The sequence below is a fragment of the Pongo pygmaeus genome, chromosome Y (assembly GCF_028885625.2).
Source record: "Pongo pygmaeus isolate AG05252 chromosome Y, NHGRI_mPonPyg2-v2.0_pri, whole genome shotgun sequence".
NCBI lineage: Eukaryota > Metazoa > Chordata > Mammalia > Primates > Hominidae > Pongo > Pongo pygmaeus.
This window is the reverse complement of record NC_072397.2, coordinates 37429634-37441343: the sequence shown is the minus strand read 5'-3', so window position 1 is coordinate 37441343 and position 11710 is coordinate 37429634. Positions and strand designations below refer to the sequence as shown.

Here is an 11710-nt window from a genome sequence, read left to right as displayed (position 1 = left end):
AGGAGAATCACCTGAATCCAAGAGGCCAAAGTTGCATTGAACCAAGGTTGTGCCAGAGACCTTCTCTCAAAAAAATTAAACTAAACTAAAATAAAAAGAAATGATCCTGCAGGTAGAATGAAGAAGTAATGGTACAAGGAGACAATAAATAATAAGCAAATCAGTGTTTTAAGAAGCTGGGAAATTCAAAGCAAAGGCAAAGAGGGTCATAACAAGGAGCAGTAAAAAGTACACACAAATCTATACAAGTTTTTTTTTTGGTGGTGATTTCTTAGGAGAAAGAAACACAAAAGAAAGTGTGAAAAAGAAAGTGTGAAAAAGAAATTTGTCACCATTGCTTTGGTAGAAAGGAAAAAAGGAGAAACACCAACCACAACAAAATAATGTAAATTATACAATGTTAAGCTTTAGTGTTCTTTGTCCCTTCCCATGGTTATTGTTTCCTCAAGAAATAACAGAAGCCAAATATTCAAAATAGAAGAAAACTTTAGCATATATTACTATCTATATATATTAAGCCAAGTTTATTTTAACTGTCATTCTTTTAAAATTTGTATTTTAGATGAAGAAATATAAATATTTATGGGACACAAAGTGATTTTATAATGCATGTATATATTGCAAAATAATTATATTGGGTTATTTACCATATCCATTACCTCACATACATACCATTTCTTTCTTTGAGGTAAGAATATGTAAATTCTAATTTTTAAACAATCTGTATTTTTGAGATAGAGTTTTGCTCCTGTTGCCCAGACTTGAGTTCACTGATGCAAACTCAGTTCATTTCAACTGCCACCTCCGGAGTTCAAGTTATTGTCTTGCCTCAGCCATTTGAGTAGCTGGGGTGAGAAGTGCATGCAACCAAACCTGGCTAATTCTTATATTTTCAGTAGAGACAGTGTTTCATCGTGTTGGCCAGGCTGGTCTTGAACTCCTGACCTCTAATGATCCTCCCTCTATGGCCACTCAAAGTGCTGGGATTTCAGACATGAGCCACCATGCCTGACCTTCTTTTATTAAACAATTTTGAAGTTGACATTTATTAACTGTGATCACCATTCGATGCAAAGGATCACCAGAACTTCTTCCTGTCTCACTGAAATTTGTTATCATTTGATGAACACCTCCCCTTTCTCTATCCACTCCCATCACCACCACACACTCCAATCTCTGACTACTTTTTGTGTGTTTGTAGAAAGAGTCAGGGCCTTGCTGCATTGCCCAGGCTGAAGTACAGTGACACAACTATGGCTCACTGTGGCCTCAAACTTCTGACCTCAAGTTATCCAATCACCTCATCCTACCATAGTGCTGGAGTGACAGGCATGAGCCACCACATCTGTCATATTCACAGTTTGAATGAGTTCAACTTTTTTAGATTTTACATATAATTGTGATCATTGTATACTTGTCTTTCTATGCCTCTCTTATTACACTGAGCAAAATATCTTCCAATTCCATTCATTTGGTCACAAATAAATAAAATATCTTTCTCCTTTTTTTAAGGCTGTATAGTATATCTCCTTCTGTATATGTGCCACCTTTATCTGTTGCTGCATTGATGAGCACTTGGGTTGTTACCGTATCTTGGCTGTTATGAATAACGCTGAGATGAATACAGAAGTGCAGATATCTCATTGACATGCTAATTTTGTATCCTTTGAGTACATATTTGGAAGTAGAGTAACTGGATTATGTGGTAATTCTTATTTTTAATTTAATTGTATTTTTGAAAACTCAATTCTATGACCCCAAAAGCACAGACTACAAAAGCACAACAAAAAACAATTGGATCACATTACATCAAACTGAAGTGTTTCTGCACCACAGAGGGAAAAGTGTGAAAAGAAAATGTTCACTGATAATCTATATGCTATATTACAAACACTTATGAAATTAAAGGTATAAGTTCCAAAAATGTACTAGGTGAAAAATGTATTATGGTTATTTTTTCTGCTTAGTTTTTGGAGCCAGATGGAGTTTGGATTTTGTTTTGTTTAATAAGTTGTACAATTATATTTAAGAAAACAAAAATTATTAATGCATAGTCACATTAGAAAAGTCAATTTTATTTGAAACTACTTCTAAGATTTTGTTGTTTATAATTTTTTATGAGTATCTTTATAAAGTCACACTCACCCTCTTTTCTCTTTCTTCTGTGAAAGTATATATGGATATTGCATACTCATTTATTGAAAATATCTAACCCTTCTCCATGAGTGATAGTAATTCCTCAGCTGCTTACATTTATTATTTTAATGGAATTTTCTCCAGATGCTTACACTATATCACAGTGCTTCTGGATGATTTTCAGTATCTCCTGGCAATACTTTGACTGACCACATTGGTTGCAAATACTGACAGAAGAGGAGCATAAAGCCAATGGCTACTATGTAGGTTATGATGAGCTACACAGCAGTTATTTAGTCGCAAGACTTCAGTAAAGTGTTCCCTCCAGAGTATCTAAATATCACTATTATTATCACATTTTCTAAAAACTGAAAACTGTAGTGTAGGATTGTATGGCCCACGTTGGCCTCTTATCAATTCCTGATTTGACAGCTGCAGTTTCACTGCTGACCAGCAGGAGAATTGATGGCAGCATATACTAGCATGATTAAGATAAGCATCCATAGTTACCCACCAAGCTGGAATTATTTTCTGTGTTGCTAGGAAGATGAGCTCCACTTTTCCGAAACTCCAGCCATGGTGTCAACAATAACACAAAACATGTGATTAATAGAAAATGTAAGCTCCCCTGTTTCAGAGATGCAGGGAAAAATGACAGTCTCTACATGTGAGATAATCACCAAGGAATGCCATATCAAGATATAGATGAATTTTATCACCTGTAGCTTAATGGCAGCAAAGTCGTTGACAGTGTGGATGGCCAGTATATTGCAGTGAATGGCACTTACACAACTGAGAAGAGGGAATATGCATCAGCAATGCTATTAAAGATAAACATGTAAATGTTAGAGAATAATTTTCATTAGTAATGGCCACTTTCTCTTTTAAACTTGCCATGTTAAGATATATTTCTCCCAACCCACCTCCTTCAGAAAATAATTTACTTACAAAAAGGAAAAAAAAAACTGTTATCTTTCCATTATCAGGGATTTAGTAAATATCTGCATGCAAAACATATATTACACCTGGGAACAACAAATAATAAGTGAATACACACATACCCAAATTTATAAATGTATATACACATTCCCTCAAAATAAAATAACTGGAACACAGGAAATTGGATAGAGACATTCATATCTGATGCTATAAGGTGTGACAGCACCTAGAAAGAAGTCTCAATTAAGAACAAATAAAATTACCTGAACTAGATATTGAAAAGGTAGTTTCTTTTTTGTGGAAAGTTAGAGTGTAAAGTAGGAAATTACAGTGTAATGGTGATAACAGGAAATCAGAAATAATCTGTGGAGTCCAAGTAAATTCTGGAAGTGGTGCTGCCAGATTTTGCTGAGTGATGGAATACAAGGTGCTAGAGAAGCAGAAAAATTAAAAGTTTTAGAAATTAAGTGATATGTGTGGGCATGTTTTGTTTGTGTGTATTTAGGTAATTTTATCAGAAACTTTTTAAGATGAAAATTAATTTAATTTTGACATTGTTATCCCAATAACTAGACTAATATGCACAAGGAAGAAAACAAAAATTATGTAGTAGCTGAATAATCAGTTTAAACAATCTTCTACTACATTCAGTTGAAAAAGTAGAAATTCATTTCATGTATACAGGAGGGTTAAAATAACACAGTCTTCATACACAATGAAATGAAGTCAGAAAACAAAAAGAGGCCAAATAGTCTTTACTCATCTAAAGTAATTGTTCATTTTCTAACACTATTTAGAAAATGAATATCAAGAGTCCATTTATTCCTTCAGGAATACCCAAAGAGAAACTCTAAAGCAATAACATTCTTAACTGCATTTATGAGAAATAAGACTGAAAAAAAGAAATGACCTAAAAGTTAAATTTTAGAAAGTAAAATTTAGCTGGGTGTGGTGACTCATACCTGTAACCCTAGCACTTTATCATGCTGAGGTGAGTAGATCACTTGAGCCCAAGAAAAACAACAACAAAACACCAAAAATGTCAGCCAGCCATGGTGGCACTTTCCTGTAGTCTCAACTATTCAGAAGGTGGAGGTGGGAGGTTTGCCTGGGCAAAGGAAGTAGGCATAGTACATTTTGCCTTGGGACTTTTATTTGCCTGTCCCCTTACCCCAGCACTTTATGAGGTTGATACCCAGGGGTAATCATGTAGACCAACGCTGGCAACAGATAAGAAACTATGACCTCAGCAGAATGGAGCTGAGTTCAGGTCAATATTCCTGCTGATTGACTACAGTAACCTAAGGCACAAAATAAAGGTCAGAGGGGAGACCATGGAAGCTACAGGCCTTGAGTGCACCCAGTGCTCAACTGTGTGATGCAGGTGCAACCTTGCACTGAGTCAACATTGTCGGTCAAATTACTCCAGCCATGAAAGTCTGCTCATTAATGTTTCCCTTCATGCTACCAGGGCTGAAGTTATCATAGACTTAAAGACCTTAATTTCCTTCTTCTCCTTGCCCTGAATCTCTGGACAGCCTTACTGTGGAAGAAAGCCTCCAAACAAAGACAAACTACAAACACTGAATTAGGCACCTACATCACTGCATAGACATTGATGCATAGTCACAAGCATTAGGATCAATGAGAGAAATATGATGTCATCAAGTGGTCAAAATAAAGGGCTGTTGGTGACTGACCCAAAAGAAATGGGCATGGACACATGGCCTGACAAGAAATTCAAAATGCTTGTTTTAAGACAATGCAGTGAACTTCAGCAAAACACAGAGAACTCTGAATTTTATCAGAGAAACTTACAGGTGAGATTAAAAAATGGGAGGAAAAAACAAACAGAAATCTTGAAGAATAAAACACAACAAAATAAAGAATGCAATTGACAGCAGTGACTATAGAAGTGGTCAAGCATCAAAACTCAAAGACAGGTCAATTTAAAATGTACAGTCAGAGGAGAAAACATAAATAAGATTCATAAGATTAATGGGATAACCTCCAAAGAGCAAATATATCAGACAGTGGCATTGAAGAGTGTGGTAGAGCTGGGTGTGATGGCTCATGCCTATATCCTCAGCACATTGGGGTCCAAGGTGGGTGGATCATATGTTATCAGGAGCTTGAGAGTAGCCTGGACAATATGGTGAAACCGTTTATCTATCATTAAACAAAAATTAGCCGGGTGTATTGTTGGACATCTGTAATCCCAGCTACTCAGAAAGCTGAGTCAGGAGAATCACTGGAACCCAGGAGAATCACTGGAACCCAGGAAGCCGATGTTGCAGTGAGCCACAATCCCACCATTGCACTCCAACCTGAGAGACAAGAGCAAACCTGCATCCCAGAAAAAAAGTATAAAAAAAGAGTACAAAGCTTATTTGAAGAAATAATAACAGAAGCCTTTCAAACTTAAATAAAATATAAATATTCTGCTATAGGAATATCGAAGGCTTACAATCGCATTCAATTGCTATAAAAAGATCCCCATGATTTAATATTATCAAGCCACTAAACATCAAAGACAAAGAGACGATACAGAATTAAGCAGCAGAAAAAAAAATAACATACTATAACAGGAATTCATCTATATGAGTAATATATGCATATACACAATACAAATGTTAATAGATCCACAGGAAGAAAAAAATGCAAGATAATACTAGAAAACTTCAGCACCTTACTTTCAGCAATGAATAGATAATGCAGACATAATTTAATAAGTAAACATTGGATGAAAATGCGATGTAGAGAAAATGCTAAAAACAGTTATTGAACTATCCATCCAAGAGCTATAGAATAAACATTTTTATCCACTGCATACATGAGACATCTTCCAGCATATGTCACACATTAGGAAAAAAATCACATCTTAATGAATTTGGAAAGATCAAAGTCATATCAAGTATCTCTTCTGAAATCATAATTCATAAGTATATTAAAATTAAACATGCTCCTGAATAACCAATAAGTCAGTGAAGACATTAAAGAGGAAACACCATATTTCTTGACACAAAAATAGAAACACAGCACACCAAAACCTATGAGATTCAACCGAAGCAGTTTTAAGAGGGAAGTTATGACAATAAATGCCTTCAACTACAAGAAGATATCAAATACACAACTTGATGTTTCAATGAAGGAATTAGAAAATAAAAATCTAAACTCAAAAATAAAAAAGAAAACAAAGTCCCTAATAAAGGAAATCAGAGACATAAAAGAGATACCATCACTGATATCCAGAAACAAATTAATAGTAAGAAATCAAATCAGCAATAAAAGGTCACCTATGAAAAAGAAGCCCAGGACCTGATGTATTCACTGCTTCATTCTACCTACCACATAAAGAAACTACTGCCACTTTTTTTTTAACCTAGTCAAAACATAAAACAAAAAGGAAGATATGGGAACTGTTCCAACTCATTTCATCGGGATGGCATTATGCTGATTACAAAACCAGACAAGGATACAAGAAAAAGGAGAAAACTATAGGCCATTATATCTGATAAACATAATGTAAAAATCCTCAATAAAATACTGGGAAAATTACTTATAATGACCATTTAGAAAATCATTCACTGTGATCAAGTGAGATTACAGGGATGCAGGAATGGTTTAACACACTAGAATCATTAAATGTCATACATTATATCAACAAAATAAAGAACAAAATCCATGCAGTCATTTCAATAAGTGAAAAAAAAATTGACAAAATTCAACATTTTCTCAATAAAATCTCTTAACAAATTATGCATGGAGCAACTGTAACTCAACACAACAAAAGACATAGACCCAAATAACCAGATAATGCCATATATACAAACCCTTAGCTAATATCACACTCAAAGGGAATTAAAAGGTGAAAGCTTTTCTGTGAAGATCTGAAGGAAGACCAGGATGTTCATTTTCACTACTTCTATTAATGTAACAATAAGAGTCCTTAGCCAGAACAATTAGACAAAAGAAAGTAAGAAAACCTACCCAAATTAGACAGGAATAAGTAAAGTTGTCCATATATGCTAATGACATACTATGGAAATCCTTAAACACACAATTAAAAAGTAGTTAGAACTAATACAGAAGGTCAGTAAAGTCTCAGCTTACAAAATCAACATATAAAGTTGCATAGCATTTCCATACACTAACAGCAAAATATCAAAAAACAAACAATTAAGAACACAATCTCATTCACAATAAGTATGGGGGATAAAATGGAGTAAATTTAACCAAGGAGATAAAAAAAATCTGCATTCTGAAATCTATGAAACACTAACAAAATGTTAAAATGACATAAATAAGTGGAAATATATTTATGTTCATTGACTGGAAAAAGCAATATGGTTAAAATGTTTATATGATCCAAAGAAGTGCACAAGTTGAGTGCAGTCTCTATCAAAACACCAGTGACATTTTTCACAGAAATTGAAAAAAATCCTAAATAAATATGAAACCACAAAAATAAAACCATGAATAGTCAAAGCTATCCCGAAGATGTCAATAGGGTTGGGGATTGAATTCACGGAACTGGGATGTCACAATGCTATAAACCAATACAATAGATAACACTGAGCAAAAATAAATCTGCACCTGTATAGCCAATTGATATTCTGCAGAGGTGCCAAGAAAACAAAATGAGGAAATGTCAGTCTGTTCAATTAGTGGTGCTGGGAAAATGAGACAACTATATGCAGAAGAACACAATTAGAACTCTGTCTCTCATCGAATACAAAAATTAACTCAAATGGATTAAAAAGCCTAGTGCTGTGGTGTGCCTCTATAATTTAAGCTACTCAGGGGTCCCAGCAGGGAGGATCACCTGAGCCTAACTGTTCAAACTATAGAATGAAACACTTATGCCATTGCAGTCTACACCAGGTAATATAGTGAGACCTGACCTATAAGAATATATATTTAAAAACATTTAAAATTAAAGATGTAATGACAACACCAATCTGTGAAACAAGTAGAATAAATCACAAGATGCATTTAATGAACTTGGTCTTGGCAAGAATATTTTTTGGATAAGACTTCAACAACACAAGCAAAAAAAAAATGCACAAACAGAAAAATGAGGTTATATGATACTACAAAAATTCCTTACAGAAAAAAATAAAAATAAAATAAAATAAATCACCAGACTAATATAATGAGAGCAAATATTTGCAAACTGTCCATCAGACAAGGGGTTAATCAAAATGTACAAGGAAAGAAAAACAGATTCAAAAGAACAAGAAAATAATAACCCAATTAAAAATAAGTATCTTCTGTTTACCAAAGAATACATATACACAGCTAACAGGTGTAGTGTGTGTGTGTGTGTGTGTGTCTGTAGCTGTGTGTGCACACACACTATATATAAATATCTCAACATTTCTCATCATCACGGAATTGCAACCTCTACCTTCCAGGTTCAAGTGATTGTACTGCCTCAACCTCCTAAGTAGCTGGGATTACAGGGGCATACCACCACTCCCAGCTACTTTTGTATGTGTAGTAGGGGTGGTTTCACCATGTCATCTAAGCTGGCCTCGAACTGCCACCCTCAGATGATCTGCATGACTTGGCCTTTAAAAGTGCTGGGATTAGAGGTGTGAGCCACCATGCTCAGCCTATTGCAACAAATTTAAGAAATGTATAAAATTTCTTAAATTAACCTTGTAACAAAGAAGAGATTTGCCAGGCACGATGGCACATGCCTGTAACCCCAACAGTGGGAGGCCCATGTGGGTGGATCACGAGGTCAGGAGCTTGAGACCATCCCGGCCAATATAGTGAAATGCCATCTCTACTAAAAACACAAAAATGAGCTGGGCTTGTTGGTGTGTGCCTGTGGCCCCAGCTATTTGGGAGGCTCAGGCAAGAGAACCTCTTGAACTTGGGAGTTGAAGGTTGCTGGGAAGTGAGATCATACCACTGCACTCCAGCTTGGGTGACAGACACTGTCTCCAAACAACAACTACAGCAACACAACTAGGTGTGTTTTTACTACATTGGGATTTATTGGTTCTAATATTTTCAGGTGTTTTATTTATCGGTTGAGTTTTCTGGCTAATGTATTGTTCATTTTTTTGTTCCTTCTGCCTAAATCCTTTTATTTCAGGAGATTCAGTCAATTAAACTTAAATTATCTCCAGAGTATGGCCCAAAATCACTTCAGCCATTATCACTGGTATTAATTCTTTGGCTTTGCAGGAGTGTTTTTTGCCCTGCTAGTGTCACCAATTGCCCTAGCAATTACTAATTTTTATTTGCATAGAAGATTAAATCATGAGATTGCACACTTTTGCAAGTGTTTATAAACTTCTGCACTTACCTTTCAAAGAAAAGTAACACTTATCCCCAGTGACTCCTTATTCTATAAAACGTACATATTTTTTATACATTCTAGTGTCTTGGAAGTCTAAATGCAGATCTGAATGAAATTAGTTGTTAGAAAATTTATAGCACTCGTGAAAATCAGTATAGTAGTAGACAGAAATCATATGGAAATGAATTGTTTAGCTAATTTTGATATTCCAAGTCACAGCTCCAAATTTAGGATGACTAGAAAATCTACCACTAACATGTTAAATCACATGAGTTGGCAAATAAAACTTGTGAGATTATTTTTGAGCCATACTCTCTTCTCTCTCACTCTACCCTCATTCCTTAATTTAAGGTTATATTCGTATCCCTCATTACTATTTAGAATGCCCATTAGGCTGAATGAGAATAATATTAAAGGGAGCAGAAAAAACCACTAACTAAATCCCATTTTCATTTTTTAAAAACTATTATCTTATGACTGATAAAAATTGAATAGGAAAATTTTCAAAATTGTGAAAGCTAAATAAAACTGAACAGGGATGCATTTCAGTTAGAGGAATGATGATTACCCCATCCTTAATCTTGTTAGTGAACTATATGTATTCTATTTACTTGTTGGAAACAGATTGAGAGATATTTGTGTCACTTACATCACTGTAGGTCCTAAAGGAAGAACGTGCCAAAAAAAGTAATGCAGATTTATTTCTTCTAAAGTCTTTGCTGGAAAACATTAGGAAGCAAAGCTCATATGGGGTCTGTGCCCAAGGACCAATTTTTCTTCCAAAGATAAAACTCCTCCTGTAATTTGTTTATCAGTCTCTTCAAACATGGTGTCCATTCTCAGCATGCTGCTAATTCAAACACTTCTTGTCAGTGAATCCAGTATATTTCCATATCAAATCCAAAGAGAAGAAAACAAGATTCTGTATAATTCACTATACATGGAAAATGTAAAAAGGTAAATATGGATCCCTAATCACAATACAAATACATATATCTGGTTTAGGAAATAGTGAACCACGACTTGACATAATGCAGTCAATTTAAGCATTTGACATAATTTAGTCAATATGTCAAATAACTTGACATATTATTTCTTCAGCAAACATTGTTTCAAGGAAATAGACAATAAACCTTCTATGAGGTCTAAACTACCTCTTAACACCAAGATGATACTCCTGTATTCAAGTAGTAAGAAGAAAGGGATATATTTCTCATAAGTTTTCTTTTTGTGCTCTGCAGCCAATGTCTGCCGCCGACATTGACTAAAAAAAAAAATGGCACAAGTTCTAAGCCAAATCCAACCATGACACTAAGAAAACTATCTAGCAGATATTTCTTATTTGGAAAGGAATACAAAACAGTGAGTCCTTTAAGTTCCACTTGTTAGATGTTAGTCATTTTGCATTTAAAATACTGTTTCTTGGCTTGATGCACTGAAGTTATTAATCAAGTAAAGTTTCAATTTAAATAGAATGGAAATCTAGACTTTGCATGGTTATAGAACATGTAAATTCTATTTTGTTGGGGGGCCGTATGAAGCAGGTCATAATAGGTTCTTTCTAGACAAACTATCAGAGAAATTTTGTGAAGGTCAATTAGTCATTATGGGTGGGAAGCAATATTCAACAAAAATGAATAGGAAGGAAGACAAAAGGCAACAGTACTTTTAAATCAAGTAAATATTGGAATGGAATTTAGACAGAAAACTTTTCTGACTAAAAATTCTGTTAATATAATAAAAAGACATGAAATGTGTAAGAATACAATGCAAATTACCAGAGAGACAACATAATATTTCCCCAGAAGATGGTGGTCATTTGTTAAAATGTCAATGGGAAAAATAGATGTAGTAGTTTAAAAAAGAGGGAGGGAAGAATCAAGAAGTTATCCATTTTATTTTTATTTTATAAGATGTTCATTTCCTGAACTTTCTTTGCATTGCTTTTATTCTCATAACTTACCATAAACATCCTTTCCTCCAATTTCTTAAGTTTTAAAGTAGAGTATTAATTTCCTCAACTTCTGTTGTTTGTTATTCTGATCTAAATCACACCTTTAACTATATGCATGTATTTATTCAAAGACAAAACCTTTATCATATTTTAAAATACATCCTCCTGGACCCAATCCATCAATGTGATTGATTTTTTCCTCTTCCGTATAATTTCTTTTATTCTCTTCTTCACTGCCCTGATTTCTTTATCTCACATATATAAAAACTCCATATTTTACGATCCACAGCAGAGACTGTCTCTTTTGGTACTGACATTTTTCTCTGCTTTTAATTTCAACAGAGAATTTCTATTAGCTATTTTAT

The 11710-nt window shown here is 34.4% G+C and overlaps 1 pseudogene; it reads right to left on the bottom strand.

Annotated features, from left to right (window-relative positions):
• Positions 1–2497: 2497 nt before the first annotated feature.
• LOC129025655 (testis-specific XK-related protein, Y-linked-like) lies at positions 2498–2974 on the bottom strand (annotated as a pseudogene).
• Positions 2975–11710: the final 8736 nt, after the last annotated feature.